The sequence below is a fragment of the Nanorana parkeri genome, unplaced genomic scaffold (assembly GCF_000935625.1).
Source record: "Nanorana parkeri isolate BGI_ZX_2015 unplaced genomic scaffold, ASM93562v1 scaffold657, whole genome shotgun sequence".
NCBI lineage: Eukaryota > Metazoa > Chordata > Amphibia > Anura > Dicroglossidae > Nanorana > Nanorana parkeri.
In genome coordinates, this window is record NW_017306925.1 from 549,360 (window position 1) to 559,117 (window position 9,758).

Below are 9,758 nucleotides of genomic sequence, written 5' to 3' on the forward strand. Positions count from 1 at the left end.
CCTGCATGCAGACACCGTGGGACAGGAAGTGCCAGCAATGACAGAGGAGTCAGCGCTGGATCGGAGACCCACCGCACCGCTGGAGGGACAGATGAAAACATCAGGAAAGAAGATCGGATTAAGAGACATCAGTGAACAACAATGTGCTAACATTAACATTGGGTGGAGAGATAAAAAAAAATTACTTTAATGTCACTTTAACCACTTCCAGGCCGCAGTACGTCTATAGACGGTGGCCCACAGAAGTGGTTAAAACAAGAACACGGCTGCTCTTGGTACCGCTTTTAACAGCAGGCGATTGCTGTATGACTTACAAGCAATCGCCTGCTGAGGACTACAAATCTCAGCAGTACTTTATACAGAAATGCTATTGTTATATAAAGTATTGCTGGGATGTGTAGTCCTCTATAGCCTGTGCCATTCTGTATTGCTGTAAATATTAGGGCTGCACCATATATTGGCCGCCAAAACATATTGGCCGAAAATGGCACTTTTGGCATAATGCCGAAAGTGCCATTTTTCTGCTGATACAGCGGTGCATCCGTGCTTTCTTTTTCCCCCGCTGGCCGCTGCTCCGTCTCCCAGCGCGGAGGAGAGAAAGTGACAGCCGGCCGAGCCCTGCGGAAGGAGAACGCTGTGTTTGTGGGGTTCAAAAAAAAATCTTGCACCAGGGCCCTTTGTTCCTTAGCTCCGCCACTGGTTGAGCACCTAGTTTTTGGTCACCACCGAGAGGCTGGGGGCCAATTACTAGTCATCTGGAAGACACAGTTGTTATGGGGCGGTGTTTCCTCTGTTACTACATGTGCCTTCAGGAACCCGGACACCTGGGGTACAAAAATGTTTATACTGGGTTATGTTTTGTTTTCAGATAATATATTGGTTTATTTTTGTATTGAAGTTTTGTATTTAATTAAAGTAAACAAGTGGCTGCTGTGGCCTTTTGAACTCCATACGGTCTGGCGTGTTTTATTGTGGAAAAATGGGGGGAGTTCAGTGGGAGAATAGGTCACAGTGTGGAATGGAGAATGGTGGAGAAGACGGGATCCCTCTAAAGTACCCTTGTCAAGGAGTGGTGTTGCAACATGTTGAATCTTTTAATAAATAACGTTTTTATGCCTTTCCTCTATATATAATTGGTGGTAGTGTGCTCTGCCTTTTATACAAACAAACTTTTTAGCATTTCTCATTACTCCTGAATTCTAATAATGACCTCTGTTCACTGCAGACGTACATCAGACTTCTCAAAACAGGATAGGAGTCAGAAGCCACTGATTCACTACCACAATTACAAGTCCTCCACATGTCTCAAGAACCAACCTCATTGTTCCTGCCAGTGAGTAAGATCACCTGAAGTCACAAGAAGGTTCAATACATGGTGTACAATTGCATTTTCTCACTGTACATCAAACTCTCACTAACCATAGATATTCACTACATCCACACCATGTCTAGTCTTGACAACTCAGTCTCTTGTGAGCCGCTCAGCCTACTTTATTAACACAGTGACATTTTCTGCAGACTGAACAATTTCTGCACTTGGCCTATACTATGTGGAAGAATTGCCAGGACATAAAGTTAATTGTTCCTTCGGGCCTTGTAAAATGTGGTCATGCACACAAATGAAACATGTGGGAGAGTGTGAATTACATACCAGCACTGATTTCTAATTCCAGTCCATCTGATCCAAACTCAAAAGAGTCATACAGAATATAGCCTTATCATTTCATTTTCCTGTAACATGTTATATTATGCTTACGGCTTACATGTAAGAACCTGTTCCTGTGTTCTTTCTTTTATCTTTGAGCTGTGGGCTCAATGTGTTACTTTATATGCCTTTTTCCAGTCAAATCCCCACCCCTGTACTAACCACTTGCTCACCTGTTCCAGCAATCTGTGATAGTATTTATTGCATTTATCAGCAAATCTGCATTGCACAACAAGAGTGAAAATAAGTGGAATGTGTATCAAACTTAACCTTTTATGTGTCTGATGTAGGGCCCGGCCTTGCCCACTGTGTGCTGTGATTTATCTTGCCAATGGCAACATATATCCTGCAGTGTTCAATTATGCGTGATTCCTACTATCTCCTTCAGCTATTATCTACCTGCCCATAGTTTCCATCGTGCTTACTTTGGAGTTTCCAAATTCCTTGCAGCAGACCAGCAGCCATTAGTTATCATTACAAGTCACTGGCCGTCATTGAATGGGCTTCGTTTTCCTGTTTTCCTGTTTCAATGTTCCAAAGAATAAAATAATTTTACATAAGTTGAGTCATAAGTTGGTCATGTACAAGCAGACATTGTTGGATGATTGTTTGTTGCTTTTGAAGCAGTCCTGCAAAATCATGCCGAAAAAGGTGAATACATGATGAAGAGGAAGAACAAATTCTGTACTGCAGAAGATTTTGCAAGTTAGAAGATTCTCTATGCTCCATTTTCCTATGCCTCCTTGTTTGTATGGTAGTGTGAAATAGTCATTTAGGAATGCTAGACATACATTGAATAAAGGAGATGTATGTTGGGTGTACCGAAGATTTTACAATGGCCTGATCATTCATTTCCAAATCATCACATCTCTATGTACATACCTTTATCTATTTTTATTTAACTCCTGATGTTATTAAAGCCCATGGGAATTGAGCATCTTCAGCATGACTATAAGTTTCCTACCTAAATAACCTTGTACATTGTTATGAGGATATATGAGGTTTTTTTGGTATGCTTTTGGAAAATGTGTTCTGTTTTATGTAAAAACAGAACACACACACACACATATATATATATATATAACTGACATATAAAATCACATGATCGGGAACTGTGCTAATTGAACATTAGTAAAGACCAGAGGCGTAACTAGAACCTTCAGGGCCACGGTGCAAGAAACCATGAAGGGCACCCCCAATCCCCCACCGCCATGGCACCACATGGTTAACAGGAAGGCTGCCGAGGTCCCCAGCGGGCGCGGGACATCAGGCAGCCGCTTTTTTTCAATTTTTGTCGAGAACACAGATCCCGTATCTGCACTTGCGTACAGACGGGATTAACAAGGAAACCGGCATTTATTTACAAAGTATACGTTTGTAATGGTTAATTGTGACCGTTAATAATATGCCATCCATGGCAGTAAATGACGGATGGAATATTATTAACGATCACAATTAACAATTTAAACAAAATACTTTGTAAATAAATTCCTGTTTCCTCAATAATACTGGTCTGTGCACAAGCGCAGATGCTGAGGTCGGCAAATTCGACTACGTCGGTGTTCTCGACAGAACACTGGTATCCGCATTCAGTATCGGGGCATTTTCACGAGTATGAGTACTCGTGAAAATGCCCAGTATTGGCAGTGGTGTATCCCTACTTAATAATATAATGCATTGCTGGGACTTGTAGTCCGACATAGTTGGTGCTATTCTGCATTGCTGTATAATCATCTTACAGCAAGTACAAGTCCCAGCATTACATTGTAATAAAAGTCAGCTATGCAGAATACAACCAGCATCCCCACTTCCCCGCACCCCCCCTTCCCACTCCAGACTTACCTTCCCTCTCCTGCAGGGCCCTCTTCCGTGTCTCTGCGGCCAGGGGGCGGGGCTAAGTGGACAGGGTCCTCACACAGCAGAATGTGCTGCCTGGCAGTGCCTGCAGCACATTCTACGGGACTAGTGAAAGCCTCTCCAGCCCTGTAGCACAGCTGCCAGGCAGGCAGCACATTCTGCTGTGTGAGCACCCACTCCACTTAGACCCACCCCCTGGCCGCCGAGACACGGGCGTACATGCTGCGGGTGGCAGAGCGGCAGAGAAGGAGCGGCACGATCACGGGGGGGCCCTCTTCTTCCTTGCTGGGCCCCCCAACAGGCGGAACACAATGGCACAGTCGCAATTGTGACCACTGCGACCCTGGGAGTTTCCGCCAGTGGTAAAGACTATAGCAGTGACAGCCCGGGTTGACTGCCAGCTGTTACATATGGTGTCAGAGAAGCAACAGGAAGAGTGAGGAATCTCTCCAAAGTAAGGGGAAATCTGTCTCCATTTGTTACAAGAACAGGTGCCCCAATAGGAAGATTAGCTTTCACCTCTTGTTCTGGTGATAATTATATAACTAAAGTTCCCATCACTTTGTGTCCTATGGCAATAGTCCCATAAGAAAACAGTGAGTGAATCACTCCAATGAGAATATGGCATCAGTAAAAAAAAAAAAAAAAACTTGGCAGAGGTTCTAGCCCTTCACTACTCTAGCCATAATGAATTTTGGCTAGAGATGCATTGAAAAAAAAAAAAGAATTCTAACGATATAACCTTTTTTATAGGTAGAGTCAGATATTGCTGCAAACATTATCTACTTATGATGAATGGTTAGATCAGTTAAACAATATCAGATTTATTCTTAAAGTAGAACCTTAGCAAAAAAAGCAGATACACTTTTTTTTTATAGTTTGGATAGAGTACCGGTGGGTTATAACTAGGGATGCACCAATCCTGATACTAGTATCGGTGCCGATACCGAGTACTTGGGCGAGTACTCGACCAAATGCTCCGATGCCTAGCCCGATACTTCCTGTATCAGGAAGCCGGGCAGCGCGTCATTACACGTTGCTCAGCTTCCTGATTGGCCGGGAAGCCGGCTCCATACTCCCTCGCCACTTCGCGGCAAATTAGGATGCCGGGCAGCGTGTAATGACGCGCTACACGGCTTCCTGATTGGTCAGGAAGCTGGCCAATCAGGAAGCCGGGCAGCGCGTCATTACACGCTGCCCGGCATCCTAATTTGCCGCGAAGTGGCGAGGGAGTATGGAGCCGGCTTCCCGGCCAATCAGGCAGCAGGGCGCTGCGTCATTACACGGGGCCCAGCTTACATGATTGGTCATCAAGCCGGCTCCATGCTTTCTCATCACAATGTTCGAGAAGCATGGGGCGGGTTCCTTGTTAATCGGGAAGCGGGGTGGCGAGTCTTTACACGCTGCCCGGCTTCCTGAATGGGACTTCCGCTACTCGGTATCGGCGAGTACTGGGAAAAAAAAATATCGGTACTTGTACTCGGTACCAAAATACCGGTATCGGTACATCCCTAGTCATAACACTAACATTTCTCTTCACTTCCTCTCTGATAGCCACAAAAGGAAGTGAGAGGAAATCCCTCCAACCTGCAGGAAATTCCTAGTAGTCAGTAGGGTCACCAGAAGTAGTGTCCCCATTGGACAAATCCCCATCTATTCTTGTTCTGATGGCAGCCCAAAATTTGGGATTTTCTTTTTTTTTTCCAGTGATGAAGTTCCCCAGGACAAATACAGAGGGTGAATCTCCCTAAAGGAGACACATATGGCAAACAAAAAAAAAAAACATGAGAGGGGGTCATGACAGGGGGTCTAATCCTTCCCCACTCTGCCCAAAAAAAAAAGTTTTTGGCTTCAGTTGCACTTTAACTCACTACAAGAACCACACCGATGAGAACTTTTCAGAGAAGTGGGGTGTTTTTTAACACCCATTTACCTGACTTTTGTCTTGAGCTATTTCAACACTATCATTGGCAAGTACCTGTTAGCACATTACCCTGGAGTTGTATCTGCCTTGTGTCCAGTTCAGGGCAATGTTCTTATTGTCATCATTCCTGTGAGCCTCTGCTCAGGATAGGGAAGATGCTTTTCCCTGAAGCTGTATTCACACTGTGTATATCTTTCACACGAAGCCATCAGGTTTAGTTTTCTAGATTCCCAATACACACATGAATGTAAACTGCTTTATAATCCAGGGGCATGTAAAACTGCATTGCAGATAAACATAAACATAAATACCGCCGAATGCTCCTGTCACCAGTGGGGGAACACATTCCTGATTTACAACTCATCAATTACTAGGAGCTTTCACTCCACCTCCCTTATAAATCCAGAAGGTAGAAATATATTTGCTGTAAAGGAAGCGCATGGCATTGAGGAGGGCATTGATACTCAATGTGTAGGAAATTAAAAAGCAAGTGAGAAGGAATCCAGAGCTAAACTAAAGACCTGTGATAATACAAGCCTTTGATTGATAGTGAGACAATGGCTTACCCCTAGAATGTGTCACATTATGGAAATGAAAGAATCTCCTAGGCTGCTATAATAGAAAGAGCCCTTTTGGTCACTTATTTTATACATGAGCCACCCGCTCAGTGCAGGACATTTGGGGGAAGAGCCTTCAGAACCAATATCACAGCAGAATGTAACTCTAAGCACTTCTGCAACCCAAGTATAACTTATCCTCACCTCACAATGATACAGATATCCATAACATTAATACCAAACCTAGCACTTAAAGTATATCAAACCCCAAAACAAAAAAATTATATATTGCAGCTTACCAGTCCTCAGGTGTGGTGGCTGCATTCATTTTCTTTTTTAATCAGACTAAGAATATACTCTGCAGAAAAATACTTGTTGATCCTGATAGAAACCCAGTATGCTTGTAATCTCAGGTGTACTAGACATGTACGATTCCTTTAGTTTCAAATTGAAATTAGTATGAATTTTTGGAAATTCGGATGCATGTGAATTTCCAAATGAAAGGAATAACGAATCCGGACGTATCCAAATTTTCCGATAACGAAATTTCAAATGCACCCAAATTTTTTTCTGAATGTCATTCGGAATGAACTTGTGTTGTTAAACATCAACATAAAAACAGAGTGAAGACCTCTCCCTTTAGGTCTGGTAGGGATTATATGGGGGACCCCAACGCCTCAAAAACACAAACAACTGTGTAGGGTTCCCCTAAAATGCCTTACCAGACCCTTGATCCGATCAGCAGCCTGCCCTCGACATGAGGAGGGTGCTTAGCCAGGGAGGGACCCCTGGAAAAGCACCTTGTTCCCATGTTGATAAGGGCATGTGCCTCTTCCCCACGACCTTGGTTGTAGGGGTCAGTGGGCAGGGGGGCTTATCTAAATCTGGGTGCACCTTTCATAAAAGGGGGACATTTCTATAATTCAGCTGATATTTGTGGAGCTATCCGCAGTCACTGTGAGCACCCCCCACTACAAGGGACATTTTGGTAAGGAGTGCAACAAGCATAGTATTTATTGCCTTTCATAAAAGGGGCGAAGATGCCCCCCCCCCCTTGTGAATGAGTAAAGGGTAGTTGTTACCCCTATTTATTCACCAAATAAACAGTAAAATTGTAAATAAACACACCACACCGTATACAAGGTCCTTTACTTGAAAAAAAAACCCACAACAAAGATTTTTTATAAGTCCTTTAATAAAAAAATTAAAAAATGTCCATCGATGTAATCCAAACATCAATCATGTCATCCAGCGATGTAGATCCACTTCAATCGTGATGGACGATGGCCGCAGACTCACTTAAAGAAAAAATACCAGAACGCATCCGAAATTAACGAAAATTTCGGATTCAGATTAATTCAATAACAAAACGCATTGATTTTCAGACCCGATTCCCGTAAAAGGAAATAACGAAAAATCAGAAACCAAACAAATGTTTTGCCGGTGCACATGCCTACAATGTACTAAGCTGAAATCTCAGACAATAGTATCAGCTTTCCACATTATCTTCTGTGAACTACATGACCACTTCTCCTTATCTCGTGGATATGAGGAGAGGTGTTTGTAGTCCAAATCAGGAGAGCAGCACAGAGTAACAATGCTGCTCCTCCATAGATACAGTACAGTGAGTGAGCATTGTCCCCCTAGGATGGGAAGATTGTTACTGGCAAAATCATCAGGTGAAAGGAAAGGAAAAAAGCCTTAAAATGGAAATAGATGCAGCCACCTCATCTAAAGACACGCAGCACCTGTCCTTCCCGGGAGCAGCTCGATACAGCCCTGCACGCAGCACGTGCCGGCCGATTACAGTGTGAAGGAGGCCTGATGGGTCTATTTAGAAACAATTTGCAGAGCCATTCACCCTGTCAATCTCTATGAACGTTCGCTCTATTTGAATGGAAGCAAAACAAATATTCTTAGTATATTTTATTTTCAGATCAAATGTAATATTCAGAAAATATTGCATTATGGCCACTAGATGGTGTTGAGTAGCATGGGAATTAAAGGAGAACTACCGTGTTTCCCCAAAAACAAGACACTGCCTTGTATTTTTTTTGGCTCAAAAAAACACACTAGGTCTTATTTTCGGGGGAAGGTCTTATTTTTTTTTTAATGTACAACAATCCACACCTATTCATGTAGAAAAGTCTACATGTATTCATGTACACAAATATGGTAATCAGGGCAATCAGGGGTGCCGTACCTTTCCAAGAGCAATTTGCTAACCAATCGCTGGCCAGAATGAGTGAAGCGCACTTTCACTATCGATTCCTCACAGGCGGAGTGCATTTGGTATACCTCTGCCTGTGACAGGAGCCGGTGACAGGAGGCATCGACTTATGCGGCTCTGCTCCCTCTGGTGCCGCCTCGCTTCCCCTAGCGCTGGCGTTGTTGGCACCGCTGATTCTCTCCTGCCTCTCCCGCGGCTCTTCAAGTTCCCCCTTATGCCACCACCGGCCCTGGGAATGGTCACAACTGGGTCTTATTTTCGGGGTAGGTCTTATATTTTAGCAATTCCCAAAAATAGTACTAGGTCTTATTTTCCTTATTTTCAGGGAAACAGGGTATGTGGCGAGTGAAAATCACTCAGCCTCATAGTTCTAGCCGACCTGTGACAATCAAACTGCCACAGGTCGGCTCAATATCGGGAAGTGAGCGAACACATACCGTCGCTCGCTCACTTCTCGATCTATCCCTGCAGAGAGCCGTGACAGTCACTCACGGCTCCCTGCATGGATTCCCCCCCTCCCCTGTCCGATCCTCCAGCGCTGACTGGCGGAACGGACAGCTTTTTTCCTTTCCTTTCACCTGATGATCTTGCTGTAGCTCGCAGTATACTGAGCTTTGGGTGACGGGAGGATGCTAGTTTGTGTCCTCCCGTTACCCTTAGGAGAACAATGGCGAAAAGCCCTAACCCCATAGTTCTCCTTTAAGTATTTATCCTCAGCTCTATCAAGTGGCCATAATGCATGTGAATTTTGAATATTACATTCGACCTCAAATGAAAAATATACTCAGAACATTCATTTTTGCCCTCATTTACACAGAATGAATGTTCACAGAGATTCACAGGACAAGTGGCTCTGCAGATTGTTTAGAAACAGACGCCTTAAACTTTACCCCTAACCCTAAAAAGTAACCACCGTTCTAGGATGAAAATGTGTAATTAGGGCTTTAAGTGCTATCCAGTTTTATTTAGCTAGTGTAAACTTTGTATTTATATTGGTTTCTGTTTTATACTTCATATAGGAGTAATGGTTATGTGTAAATAATTTACATGTAGGAGAATTAGTCTGTGAATATAGTTTTCGTCTTTTATCTATCTACACCAAGGTAAGCAATAGAAACAAAACAAGTGTTATATTTTTAGCTATACTTCAGCGTCAAGATAAATGCTGCTAAATAAAAGTGTCCTTTTCAGTGTACTTTCGCCTCTTATTCTTGGAAGTAAATTAATCAAATATGCATTTAATAGCCATGGCCCCTATGTTTCCACTATAGCCAATACATTATGTACTTCTAAATATGTGCACAGCGATCTAGAGGAGATACATGGAATGAGTATGATATGAGTCACATATTAATGGCAGAAAATGTGCAGGCTCTTAACAGAGTGACATCAGTACCATTTAAAGTGCAGGGCATATTGTACATCTATCTCCAGTTAACTGCTTGAGCGCTTGAAAATTTACAGAGAATTCAGATTTGTTATATC